At 38.7% G+C, this 13,813-nt stretch overlaps 1 long non-coding RNA gene across 2 annotated transcripts in view; it reads right to left on the bottom strand.

The window, feature by feature from the left end:
* The window catches only part of LOC103105258 (uncharacterized), a 137,223-nt gene that overhangs the window by 48,182 nt on the left and 75,228 nt on the right, over positions 1–13,813 (bottom strand). The window contains exon 3 of one of the 2 annotated variants that reach the window (XR_008915176.1): positions 9,042–9,101. This is a non-coding gene — a long non-coding RNA (uncharacterized LOC103105258). Of the gene's footprint in view, positions 1–9,041; positions 10,925–13,813 lie in introns of those variants that run through there. The other variant, XR_008915175.1, reaches the window with a different exon arrangement.

Below are 13,813 nucleotides of genomic sequence, written 5' to 3'. Positions count from 1 at the left end.
CCCAGGACCGCCCAGAGGTTTCTGGCTTTTTGCACATGTCTGTTGAAGGTCATATTTTCAAATGATTAAATCTATACTCCTTTGTTACAGCCCTTTCTAAATCCTGTTAACTTGAGTATGGTAGAGATTGGAATAATTAAATTTTGATCTAGGCTGCAGCCCTTACTCAATCCTATTAGGACTGAATAGGGTGGAGTATCTCCATTGTATCAATTCTAAAATCAATCAAGACTCAAAGAAATTCCTGTTCTATGCTTAAGCATAGGTCAAAGTCCTTTCCATTGTTCAGCAAAGGGTTTCTGTCCTAAAGTAATCTTAAGAAGGGAAGAGAAGGAACCTCCCATGCCAATGGAGTTCCCATTCCAATAGACTATCAGTAAGAAATTTTTCAAGTATGAAATATCCCAATGGTGAAATTTCCAACATTTATAAGTCTAAGGAAATTTTGAGGTTTACAATCCCCCCTGATGATCATTGGGAGACTAGTCTCCCCATTGATCATTTAACATAATCATTTTGTAGTTCTAAATTCACTTCTAACTAAAGATATACACAATATTCAATTTTCTAAGAGAAATTAGAATAGTGAGAGAGGAAATAGAAAAGAAAAGAAAGCAAAACCAATGTTTGCTAGGCGCATTGACAGAAAGCCAAATTAGGGGCAGTCCCTTTTGGCATAAATGTTACAATAAATGTTCAATCAAAAGTTCAGTCCAATCAATCACATCCAAAGTTCATTCTTGATCTTCTTGATGAAGTGTAGGTTTTTGGCATCTTTCTGCAACAGTTCATTCTCTGGATATAAAAGTTTCAAGCTTCTTTCTTGAAGATCTTTTCTCGAACAAAATCAAAATCTTTGAAAATTTTTTATAACAGTAAAATCTTAAACAAAAGTCTTGGATTTTTATAAAAATAAAATCTCAAACAAAAAAAATTCAAAAATTCTTAGATTTTAAATTAAAATACAATCCCCCCTGAAGTAAGTATTTAAAAAAATATATCAAGTTTAGCTCAGAATGCAATGTTCAGTTATGGGGGTATATGTGTCAATTATCAAAAGGATTGAAGAATAATCAAAAATATAAGAAAAATTCAAAATAGACCTTGTATAGGTCCAGTTTAAAGTAATTTCTATTCCACAAGTATGTAGGACAGAATGCAGTAATATTTCACTTAGCCATTTGTAGCCAAGACTACAGGAAGTTGCCATAATATAAGAAGAAAAGAATTAGAATTCTATTTTGATGGGGAAATGTCATTCCCTTGTCTGATTTTTTTTTCTTCAGAGATATAGGGAGCCAGCATGATAGTCAAGCTTTTTACTTGTTTGAGTACTTCGAAAGGAGTGTAGATACAAGGAAGTCCTACGACTTAAACATAAGTTAAGCGTCGCAACCTTGAGTCTCACTTTAATATTTCATGTGTGCTCTATTGGCACTATTCAGGTTTAGTCTGTGCTCCTTGTTTTTATCCCTTTTCCTGGAATCAGACACAAACATTAATCACAGTCCTATAATATTTTATCAATAAATGGCAGGTTCCCATAGTTTAAAGCTTTTAGGCATATATTGATATTATAGCAAGAGTATATATATTAACTTGTATTACTGCAGGGAAAAAATAATATTAGTATTAATTATGTGTACCTTCAGTACAAAAAATGAGAAAAAATCAAATATTCTGATAAAAAAATAAAAGAAAAGAAATAAGAAAAAAATAAGAAAAAAAATCAGTAATTCAATATATTCTTGAAAAAAAATATCCATTTGTCTATGGATTATTATCTCCAATTCATATGATAAGATAGAGTCACAATTCATATAATAGGATAGAGTCAATCAGTCTCAGCAGAAGATGCTTTCTTCACATGTGAGCAGTGAATCCAAGAGTCTCTTTCTCCAATCTTTATAGATGTTGGAGTAGTTAATAATATTTGGAATGGTCCTTCCCATGAAGGTTCAGTTGCTCCAGTTCGCTTGAAATTCTTGATATAAACTTTATCTCCTGGGTTCAGGTCATGCAGAGAAAAGTCTAATGGTCCAGCTTGTACTGCAGCTCCAGATTCATGAAGTTCACGTAGTTTGTGCTGTAACTCCTGTATATAGGAAGCAATAGTAATATCTCCCCCTAATAGCGATGTATAAGCCGGGGAGAAAGGCTTAGCCTGTATAGGCGGATGTCCAAAAAGCATCTCAAATGGTGAAATATGTAAGTCTCCTCTAGGTCTGCTTCTAAGATAAAATAGGGCCAGAGGGAGAATTTCAGGCCATTTTAAATGGGTCTCAGTGCATAATTTGCCAATCATAGTCTTAAGTTCTTTATTCATCCTCTCCACTTGGCCTGAGCTCTGGGGGTGATATGGAACATGGAATTTTGGAGTTATCCCCAAGCAAGAATATATTTGATTTAAGACAGAATCGGTAAAATGACTCCCTCTATCGGAGTCAATACGTGCTGGTAGGCCAAAACGAGGGATAATTTCTTTTAAAAGTATCTTTGCAACAAAATCTGCTGTGGCTCGGGTTGTAGGAAATGCTTCCGGCCATCTGGTTAGTTGATCTACAATTACTAGACAAAATTTATAATGTCCAGCTTTTGGCATTGTAATGAAATCTATCTGTAGATGTTCAAAAGGTGTGTAAGCCAGAGGACGTCCCCCAAAGGCTTTTCCACGATATGCATGTTGGTTATATGCCTGGCAAATAGGACAGGCTGAACATACTTTAGAGGCTACAGTAGTTATACCAGGGGCTATCCATACTCTCTTGACAGAGTCCACAATGCCCTGGGTGCCAAAATGACCATTTTTATGAATAGATTGGCAAATTTGGTTATAGAAACTTCTAGGGAGCAGGGGTTTTCCTTCAGGTGACACCCATACTCCATTAATTTGTTTTGCTTTAAATTTTTGTTTCCATTTTTCCACTTCCTTTTTATTATAGGAGAGTGATAAATTTAAATTATCAGTGGTTGTTAATGTTAAAATTAATCCAGGTCCTTCTATGGCTGCTAGTTTTGCAGCGGCATCTGCTCGGTCATTTCCTCTAGAGACAGGGTCAGAGCCACCTGTATGGGCAGAGCAATGAACTACAGCTAGGGCTTTAGGCAGTTTGAGAGCAGAAAGAACTTCATTAATAATTTCTGCATTAGCTATGGATTTTCCAGCTGAGGTTAAAAATCCTCTTTGGAGCCATAGCATCCCGACTGAGTGACAAATGCCGAAAGCATATCTAGAATCTGTATAAATTGTTGCCTTTTTATCCTTGGCAATTATACAAGCTTGTTTTAGAGCTATGAGTTCTGCTCCTTGAGCGCTAATGTTAGAAGGTAGTGAAGCTGACCATTCAGTGGCAAATTCTGAGACTACGGCAGCTCCAGTGTAACGTATGCCATCCCTCATAAAAGAGGAACCATCGGTAAATAAAATCAGATCTGCATTTTCTAAGGGAGTGTCCAAGAGATTATCTCGAGGCTTTTCTGCCATGGACACTAATGTTTCACAGTTATGTAGTGGTTCTCCTGAAGTGGGTAAATCTGGAAGCAAGGTGGCAGGGTTAAGAGTTGAACAGCGTTTCAAGGTAATATTTTCACTATTTAATAAGGTTATTTCATACCTTGTAATTCTCTGATCCGAGAATGCCTGTGTTCTATGTTTTACCAATAATGCTTCAATCTCATGTGGGCACATTATTGTTAATGGACATCCCAATACTAAATCAACGGTTTTTGTTACTAGTAAGGCTGTAGCAGCTACTCCTCTAAGGCATGGTGGTGCTCCTGCTGCTACTGGGTCTAGTTGGGCAGAATAATAAGCAATTGGGCGCTGAGAAGGTCCCAAAGTCTGAGTTAACACACCAGAGGCTACTCCTCTTCGCTCATGCACATATAAAGTAAATGGCTTGTTGTAATCTGGGATGCCTAGAGCAGGGGCAGACATGATAGCCTTTTTCAGATCTGTTAGAGCTGACAAGTGTTCAGGCTCTAATTTGAGGGGTTCAGGAACCGAATCCTTTGTTAATGCTATAAGGGGTTTAGTGATTTCCCCATAGCAAGGAATCCATTGTCTACAAAACCCTGTTGCTCCTAAAATTGCTCTCAGCTGTTTCTTAGTGGTAGGAGCACTCAATTTTTGAATGTTCTCAATTCGTTTTGGAGAAATATAACGAGCACCCGCAGTCAAGATGAATCCCAAATATTCTACTTTTTGGAGACACCATTGAACTTTATCCTTAGAGATTTTATGTCCTCTTTTGTGCAATTCCAAAAGAAGGTGTTTGCTATCTTCTTGACATGTTTCTGCATCTGTTGAAGCCAAGAGTAGATCATCTACATATTTGATTAATTTGCTATTTTTAAATGTTATATTGTCTGTGTCTTGGCTCAAAATTTGCTCAAATAAGCTCGGACTTTCGACATAACCCTGTGGCAGCCGACACCAGGTATATTGTGAGCCCTTCCAGGTGAAAGCAAAAATATGCCTGGAGTTTTCATGTATTGGTATGGAAAAGAAAGCTGAACACAAGTCTACTACTGTAAAGTATGTAGCTGTGCTAGGAATAGATGAAATAATAGTATGTATGTTAGAAACTACGGAGTGTCTCTTTATAACGTGATTATTCACTGCCCTTAGATCCTGTACGAATCTATAGATGTGTTTGCCATCGGGTCCTTTTTTTGGTTTTTTAATTGGCAGGATGGGCGTGTTGTATTCAGATTTGCAAGGGATTATTATTCCCTGTTCTATTAATGAGTTAATAACTGGTGTAATACCCTCAATTGCCTCCTTTGAGAGGGGATACTGAGGGATAGAAGGAGGTGGGCTAGATTTAGTTTTTATCTGCACAGGAACAGCAGATTTAAGTAAGCCTACGTCAGAAGAAGATGTGGCCCAAAGAGACTCCGGTATATCTTTAGGTATTTCAAAAATGGAAGGTTCTTTTGCCTCCTGGTTTTCCGAGAGAAGTACAGGGAGTAAATTTAAAGATTCCTCTGGTACTTCTAATGATAATGAGCCATCTGGGGAGCAGGTTATTGTGGCTCTGAGTTTGCATAGAAGGTCCCTCCCCAGCAAATTTAAAGGGGAGTCAGGCATCAAAAGGAAGGAGTGTTGTACCTCTAGGGGTCCTACAGACACCATTCTAGGAGGAAGTCTTTTAACTCTTTGGGTTATTCCTGATACTCCCATTACATTCTCTGAGCCAATAGAATAACATTGTAAATCAGGTGTTCTCTTTAATACAGACCAGGAAGCTCCGGTGTCTAATAGACAATCATAATAGGTGTTACCCACTTTTAAGGTAACATGGGGTTCATTAGTATGGGGAGGGCAGTGGATAGGGACAACGGGTAGTAGGACATCAGGGTCTGGGAAATCAAAGGTTGTATCCTCTGATTCCTGTGCCCCAGCCCCCCCCGGGCACCATCATTGTGTTTGGGATATTCCTTGGGCACCCCCCTGAAGGGCACCTCTCTGAGGGTCATTAGTACCTCGAGTAATTTTTGGACGAGCGCCATTTCTCATATATTGTTGAGTATTATCATTAAAATTTTCTTCAATTTGAGCATTGTCATTAAATTCCCAATTCCTATTTCTATAATTCTGGTTTCTAAAGCTCTTATTTCTATATTCATTATAGTTATTTCCATAGTCATTATTATAATTTCTAGAATTTTGGTTTCTATAACCATTATCATAATTTCTATAGTTATTATTTCTAAAACCATTATTAAACTGTGTATTCCTTCCACACATCTTAAGAAAGGTTCTACATTCCATCATTTTGTGGCCCTTCTTCTCACAGAAGTGGCAAGTAATGGATTGATAATTGGATTTCTGGAGAGGGGCAATTGTCGTTGGTTCATTATCATGCCCACTTTCTAATTTAGTTATCCTATCTATTACACATCTCATTTTTTTCTTCATTTCCTCCATGTCATCATTATTCTCTTTCTCCTTTTCTTCGTTTCCCTTTAAAACATATATAGCTGTTTTTCGCAATTCTTCAAGGTCCATATCTGACCATCTTGGGCATTGTGTTTTAAAATAATTTTAATTGCCTTGCAAGAATTGTTTACAAATATTCTTCTAACTTGTCTTAAACTATTCTCTTTATTTAAGTCCCAATCTAAGTATCTGTCCCCAAACTCGATAATTCTGTCCATAAATCTGGAGGGTGTTTCGTTTTCCTTTTGCTTAATTTTTTCCAGTTCCATCCACTTATCTGTACTGTCCGCACATTCCTTCATGGCCGTGAGGATGGCCTCTCTACAACGGTATAGTTGTAGATAGTCCTCAGGATTATTATAGTCCCATTCGGGATCCTGAGATGGCCAATGTGCTGCATTACGCCCCCGGGTTTTGTTGACATGAGCAATTATTTTGTTTTTTTCACGTTCACTTAAAAAAGCCTGTAGTAAGCTCTCAACGTCCTTGTAAGACGGATTATATTGAAAAAATATGTCTCCCATCTTTTTTGTTACTAGAAAAGGATCTTGTTCATATGTGGGGATATTTCGTGTAAATTCATTTATTTCTTGGGGAGTAAACGGTATCCTATGTCTTAAAGTCACCACATCCCCATTTCGTCCTATTTCAGGTACTTCTCTTAGAGGAAACAGGCCTCTAGTTGAATTTTGCACCTGTGGGTCAGTTTGACAAGGACAGGTTTCTCTAGGAGGACAAGATCTCCCTTGCATTGGAATTTGGTTTTCTGTAGGAGAAGGAACATGAGAAGCTGGGATTGCAGGGGAAGGGTTTTGGGGATTAAATTCAGACAAGATTTGCACTGCACGAGAGAAGCAGTCTGTTAACTGGGCTATAGGGAAGGTGCTTTCCATCTCTATTTCAGGGAAGGAAATTTCCTCATTCAAAGGTTCAGAAACAGGTCTGTTTCTGGTAGAGTGGTTTTTTGCCAATTGATCCTGTAAGAAACTTTTTAGATCTTCTAATTGGGCTTGCATTTTTTCCTCAATTTTTCCTATTTTATCTTCCATATCTCCCATTTTATCCTCAATATTTCCTATTTTATTCTCAATATTTCCTATTTTATCCTCAAGTTTTTCTATTTTATTCTCAATATTTCCTATTTTATCCTCAATTTTTTCTATTGTATCCTCAATTTTTTCTATTGTATCCTCAATTTTTTCTATTTTATCCTCATTTTGTTTTATTTTATCCTCATTTTGTTTTATTTTATCCTCATTTTGTTTTATTTTATCCTCATTTTGTTTTATTTTATCCTCAATATTTTTTATTTTTTCATCTCTAAATATAGTATTGAGGAGTACAAAAATGACAGTACCTATTAATATAAAAATTTGGAGGTATCCTTCATTCCTCAATGCCCCTACTTCTTCAGCTGCCATATAATTGTCAAAGAATGTAGTACTCATTTTTATATGTATATTTTGTAATTTCACAAAACACGTGGGGAGCAGGGCAAAGCAACAAACTTTCCACAGGGTTTTTTTTTTTTTTTTTTAATCCAGGAAGTTGTTCCTTAAGGGAAAGGATATTTAGAAACAGTTCTTCCAGCCAGGACTTTAGAGTCCTGTTGCTGAGATTTAAAAACAGCTGTTTTCTGTCTATCAGAGTCACACAGCTGGGAAGTATCTGAGGTCCGATTTGAACCCAGGACCTTCTGCCTCTAGGGCTGGCTCTCAATCCGCTGAGCTACCCAGCTTTCCCTTAAGATTAAAGGGAAGAAAAAGAAAAAACTGCTGATTCCAATTTAACTTAAGGAGAAAAGAGAAAAAGTTTTTTATACTCACGTGTTCTAGCAGCTGTGTCTTTAAGCCAAGTTTTTTTGTTAAAAAAAAAAAGAACTAAGTGGTGAAACAGTATAGTAAAAAGGCAAGGAAAAAGTTTTATTGAGAGGATTCTTTAGACTCCCGTGTGGTCAGCCACAATGTTACAAGGGAATCACTTTAAAAGACTAATATATATTAATTTAAGGTCGCCAAGGAATCAGCTATGTAATTCCTAAATGAAAAACTCAAGTCAGCCGTCAGCTTTTTTTGGAGTTTAATTACAATAGGAGTAAGAAAGGAATTAGAGATATAGAGAGAGAGAGAAAGGGGAGAGAAGGGAATAGGGCTTAAATACCCCTTCTGTTTAGGCTGGGCCAAAAGGCCCAAGCCCTTAGATAGCTGGGGCAAAGAAAAGAGATCAGTCCCTATTACTCACGTGTCCAAAATGGAGAAACAGTCTCAGAGGCCCCCACCTTCAGCTTCCTTCAGAGCAAGCTTCCTCAGAGCCCAGGAACCACCGACCAAAAACTCAACCCTCCCTCTCGAGTCTCCAGACCCTCCTATCTTTAAGGACACCATCCAGGTTGCCTCCCCTCAGTCCTCACATCTACCAATCACTCTTCATCAATTTCCCTGTCAATGGAGGCTCTCGCTTAACCCAGGACCGCCCAGAGGTTTCTGGCTTTTTGCACATGTCTGTTGAAGGTCATATTTTCAAATGATTAAATCTATACTCCTTTGTTACAGCCCTTTCTAAATCCTGTTAACTTGAGTATGGTAGAGATTGGAATAATTAAATTTTGATCTAGGCTGCAGCCCTTACTCAATCCTATTAGGACTGAATAGGGTGGAGTATCTCCATTGTATCAATTCTAAAATCAATCAAGACTCAAAGAAATTCCTGTTCTATGCTTAAGCATAGGTCAAAGTCCTTTCCATTGTTCAGCAAAGGGTTTCTGTCCTAAAGTAATCTTAAGAAGGGAAGAGAAGGAACCTCCCATGCCAATGGAGTTCCCATTCCAATAGACTATCAGTAAGAAATTTTTCAAGTATGAAATATCCCAATGGTGAAATTTCCAACATTTATAAGTCTAAGGAAATTTTGAGGTTTACACATGGTACCATTTCTTCTGTGTTTCACAGGCTACACTAATCTTCCCTGATGTGACTAACCCAAATATATACTATCTAAAATAAAAAATACTACTATTATCCTTATAAATCTTAACTTTGCCTTCAAATTATAAAATAGCAAAGGCTAGCTTGTTGAGTCTCAACAAGAACAGACTTACCAGACTCGTAGTCCAAACTAAAGACCAGGTTTTTCTTTGGTCTTCTCAGAGTTAAACAATCTGTAAAAACCACAATAGATATTCAATAGTGTTTCCCAAGTTGGGAAAGGAAAACACTGAGCTCCTTCAGTTCTTTCCCTCAGATAGAGAGAGGGGCAAAGACGTTATTTCCTCCAGCCCTGATAGAGAGCCTCAGAGTGTGTGTCTCTGCCAACTGCCAGAGATCAACTCCCAACTGCCAGATAGAGTAATTGACACAGAAAAACAGTTATAACTGTCAACATCTGAAATTAACACATTCTCTCAGCTCTCCTTCAAACTCCAGTTCTTTCTCAAGCCAGCCACTCTACTTTTTATCCCTAAACTAATAAAACAATACTTATTTTCTAATATCATCCTTACAATGGCCAATTTAGCTTAAAAATGGCTATTCCATATAGCAAAGAACAGTTCTATTAACAAAGTCAGGATGAATTCCACCATAGGAAAAGCAACAGCAACTAGAAGGGGAAAAGGATAATTCAGGTCCAACCATCAGTGTCTTCCCTCAAACCCAACTTCTTGATCTCTTTCCTCTTGTAGTCCTCCTCCTCAATCCCACTTCCCTCTCTGCATCTTGATTTAAGCCATTCACCTTAGTTGGAGCAGCCAGGTAGTACAGTAGATAGAGTACTGGGCCTTGAGGCACGAAGATTCCTCTTCCTAAATTCAAATCTAACCTCAGATACTTACTAGTTGTGTGATCCTGGGCAAATCACTTAACCCTTGTTGCCTCAGTTTCCTCATCTGTAGAATGAGCTGTAGAAGGAAATGGCAAGCCATTCTAGTATCTTTACCAAAAAAAAAGCCCAAATGGGATGGTAAAGTCAGATATGACTGAAACAAATGATGAGTAAAAACTTCCAGTTACTTGAGATTTCTAAGCTTCTATTTCCTCATCTTTAAAATGGGGTTTATAATACCCATGGTACTTATTTCACAGGGTTATTCTGAGGCTGAAATGAATAAATGCATACAAAATACAAACCTTAAATCACCATATAATTGAAAATTATAATCATCATCCTCTCTTCCTTTCTCTTCCCTTCTCTCTCCCTGTATTCTTCCATATTCCCCATTTCCCCCTCTCTCACTATTCTTCCATCTTTTCTTCCTTTCCATCCTTCCCTCTACTCCCCCCATCTTGCCCTGTTCTTTCTGTCTCTTGGCTCTCCAATCTTGCCCCTCTTCCTTCTCACCCCACCCCTTCTCCCCTTGCCCTGCAGAACAGATGTAGCCAAAGCTCAGCTCTTATAAACATCTGTGGAAGGCACTGAAAGCTGCCTGTCAGGACACAACACCCCTATGCATCTGGGGAGTGCTTTATCCATCTGCCTGCTGGATTTCATGCTGAGGACATCAGTACTGTGACCTGGGATATTTGGTCTCATGTCAGACATAGCCTCTGGCCAATAAGAGATTTTGAGGTCTCTGCTGGATCCCCCTCCTGCCAGTGGAATCTGATCCCTGGCAGCAGGAAAGCATGAGAAGATACAGCTGTCCCCATCCTGTGCAAAAGACAGGAAAGGCATGATTTGTCTCCTTCCATCCATTTGGCTGAAATACACCTGCAAATAACACCACCTGCCAGCCCTCTTTTTATTCCTCCAGGCTTCTGCCTTACCAGGATCTAACAGAAATAGGAAGGAGTGTGAGGGTCACACCATATATCCTCATGCTACATAGAAAGTCTTAGAAAGTACACAGTGCTACCCACTTATCATAGGATCTTAAGGGACCATCGCATGCAATCCCTTTATCATTCAGGAATTGGAGAAATTAGATATTTAAAAATAAGTGACTTGTCCCAGGTCATACAGTCAGTAAGGGGACCATATTCTGAACTCAATTTTCCTTCCTTCCTTCCTTCCTTCCTTCCTTCCTTCCTTCCTTCCTTCCTTCCTTCCTTCCTTCCTTCCTTCCTTCCTTCCTTCCTTCCTTCCTTCCTTCCTTCCCTCCCTCCCTCCCTCCCTCCCTCCCTCCCTCCCTCCCTCCCTCCCTCCCTCCCTTCCTTCCTTCCTTCCTTCCTTCCTTCCTTCCTTCCTTCCTTCCTTCCTTCCTTCCTTCCTTCCTTCCTTCCTTCCTTCTTTTCTCCTCCTCCTCCTCCTCCTTCTTCAAATCCAGTACTCTTTTTACCACACCAGGCTGGATTGGTCCTAAAAGCTTCCTATCTGATGAGATTTAAGGGATCCCTTTTCTCCCAAATGGTTCTCCCCACACCTGTCAAGATGCCTTAAATTCCACTATTAGAAATACATTTCTTTGGACCTTGAATGCTTTTTAGTCTTCCTCAGGTATAAATATCTCTGAGATTAACAACAACTTAAGATATTCAGTTGAACTGAATAAATACTTATTAAAAGACTACTGTGTGGCACTGGGGATAAAAAACATGGAAAATAACATAGGTTCTGCCCTTAAGGGACTTATTTTCTCCTAGTAGGGGTAAGATAGGAGGTCTAGTAGAAATAGTACTGGGATAATAGGCAAGGAGACCTGGGTTTGAGTCCTGGTTCTACTACTATATTAACTTCCTGGGCGACTTTGGACAAGCCACTTCATTTCCCTCTCCAGCTCATTTTAGAAATGAAGAAACTGAAGCAAACAAAATTAAGTGGCTTGCCCAGGGTCGCAAAACTTAGAAAGTGTCTGAGGCCAGATTTGGACTCAGGAAGAGAAGCCTCCCTGCAATCTGTTTATTGCCCAGAAGAGCTATTCTGGCCCTTATTTTGCAGTTAAGAAAACTTAAATAGACAGATATTAAGAGATTTCCTTTGTGTCTAACAACTAAATGTCTGAGGATGAATTTGAACTCAAGACTTCCTGATTTCAGGTGCACTCTCTGTACTGTACCACCTAGCTGCCCACAAATAAGTATATAGAAGAGATCAAATGGGCATGAAAGGCAAGCAACACTTGTAGGCAAGGGTAATCACAAAAGTCATCATAGAGGTGGTGATATCTGAACTCAGGGGCAATGAAGGGCTCAGAGGATCTCAATTCATATGACCTACAGGACTTTGGGTAAGTCACTTTCCCTCTCTAGATCCTGGTTTCCCCCTTAGTAAAATGAGAGGACTACACTGGCTGCTCTCTAAGGTCCCTTCCAATCCTAATATTGGATGTTTCCAAGAAGGAAGAAAAGGAATTTAATAAGTGGACTGTTGAAAGAAACCCTTTCAGGCTTGGGGAACAGCCGTCTTTATAAATGGTCATTTATTTGCGGGCTCCAAAACAGTTTTATCGTAGCTGCTGAGTTCTGTTTGGCTGGTAGCTAATACTACTTTCTCTTGCATTCAAAGAAAATCCATCGTGAAGAATATTAGCCTTGTTGAAGACAAACTTTTTGGTTGAAAATTTTCTACATACCTTAGATATTTTTACATCATAATCCTTCATCAACTATGTTGCCTTTCTTTGATGCCTTATAGTCTTGCTTGAAACAAGGTCACTAAGATGGCAGAGACAGACAGATAAACAGGAGGAGGGGGAGAGAGGAGAAATATAGAGATAAAGCAAAAGTAAACAGAGAAAAAAGCAGGAGAAATGGAAGGATAAATGAGAGAAATAAAGGGGTCAAGGAAAGGCAAAGAAGGAAGGAAGAGCAATGTAAGGATTAAAATAGGGGTTTTGACAAAATGAGAGCAGCTTTTAATAACTTAGGTTTTAATGAGAATATAGTAAAGTTGTAAATTAAAAGTATCTCTTTAAGCCAGAGAAAAGAAAACTTCTAGCAGCTTTAAACAATGAACAATTTAGTTTAATTAAAATAGAGGTAGTAAAAGAATATTGTAAAGGAGAGAAATATAGGAAAGAGGTAGAGAAAGAAAATTTCCTAATGTCTATACTAGTTATCCTATAACTACCTATAATTACTACCACCCCACAAAGTTCCAACCCAAACCAGTCCAATGGAAACCAACCCAATCAGTGTTTAATCCAACCCCAATTAGGTCTGTTACCAAAGACCAGACACCTTCCAAAAAGTTCAAGGAAAGGGGAAAAAACCTAACAGCCCAAACTAAAAGCCCCAAACCCCAAAGCCAAAAAACCCTCTAAAGGTTAAAGCCAAAAGCTCAGTAAGCTCAGACCTGCCTTAGAGAAAGTCCAGCTGATCACCCTTTAGTTTATCTCACCAGGCAGAATATATATATATATATATATATATATATATATATATATATATCCCAACCACCAATTAATCACCAACCCACACTACCAGCAACCAACCCCCAACAATGAACTCAAGGCCAGTAGCCAACTTCCCCACAACTGCTAGCCCTAACTGTCAGCAAATAACAGACCTAACTCTCAGCAACTGACCCCCCTAATTGACAGCAACTGACAGGCTTACCAACCAATGCTGGGCCCCTTTTATAACCTCCTCCTACCTCACTTCCTGTCTCTATGGTTCCTCCTTCCTGTTTCTATAGTTTCTCCTTCCTGTCTCTATGGTTTTTACTTCCTGTCACTGTGGGCTGAGTAATCCCTACACATCTCTATGATAAGAGGACCTTTGGTCTCCCGTTAAATTAGAGGAAAGGAATAACGAATTCCTTTTTACAGCAAGCAAGAAAGAAAAAGAATGGGAAAGAGAGGGATACATGTATGAGAGGGAGTCAAAAAGGGAGAGAACTAAGGTTAGCAAAGGTTAAATGGTTTTGGCCTTAGCAATTAATACTTAATGAGGCTTTATGACAGTTCCTGGGAACTAGACCCTTTTGGAATGGGGC

The sequence above is a fragment of the Monodelphis domestica genome, chromosome 1 (assembly GCF_027887165.1).
Source record: "Monodelphis domestica isolate mMonDom1 chromosome 1, mMonDom1.pri, whole genome shotgun sequence".
NCBI lineage: Eukaryota > Metazoa > Chordata > Mammalia > Didelphimorphia > Didelphidae > Monodelphis > Monodelphis domestica.
The sequence above is the reverse complement of the archived record's forward strand: the minus strand, read 5'-3'. Positions and strand labels throughout refer to the sequence as shown.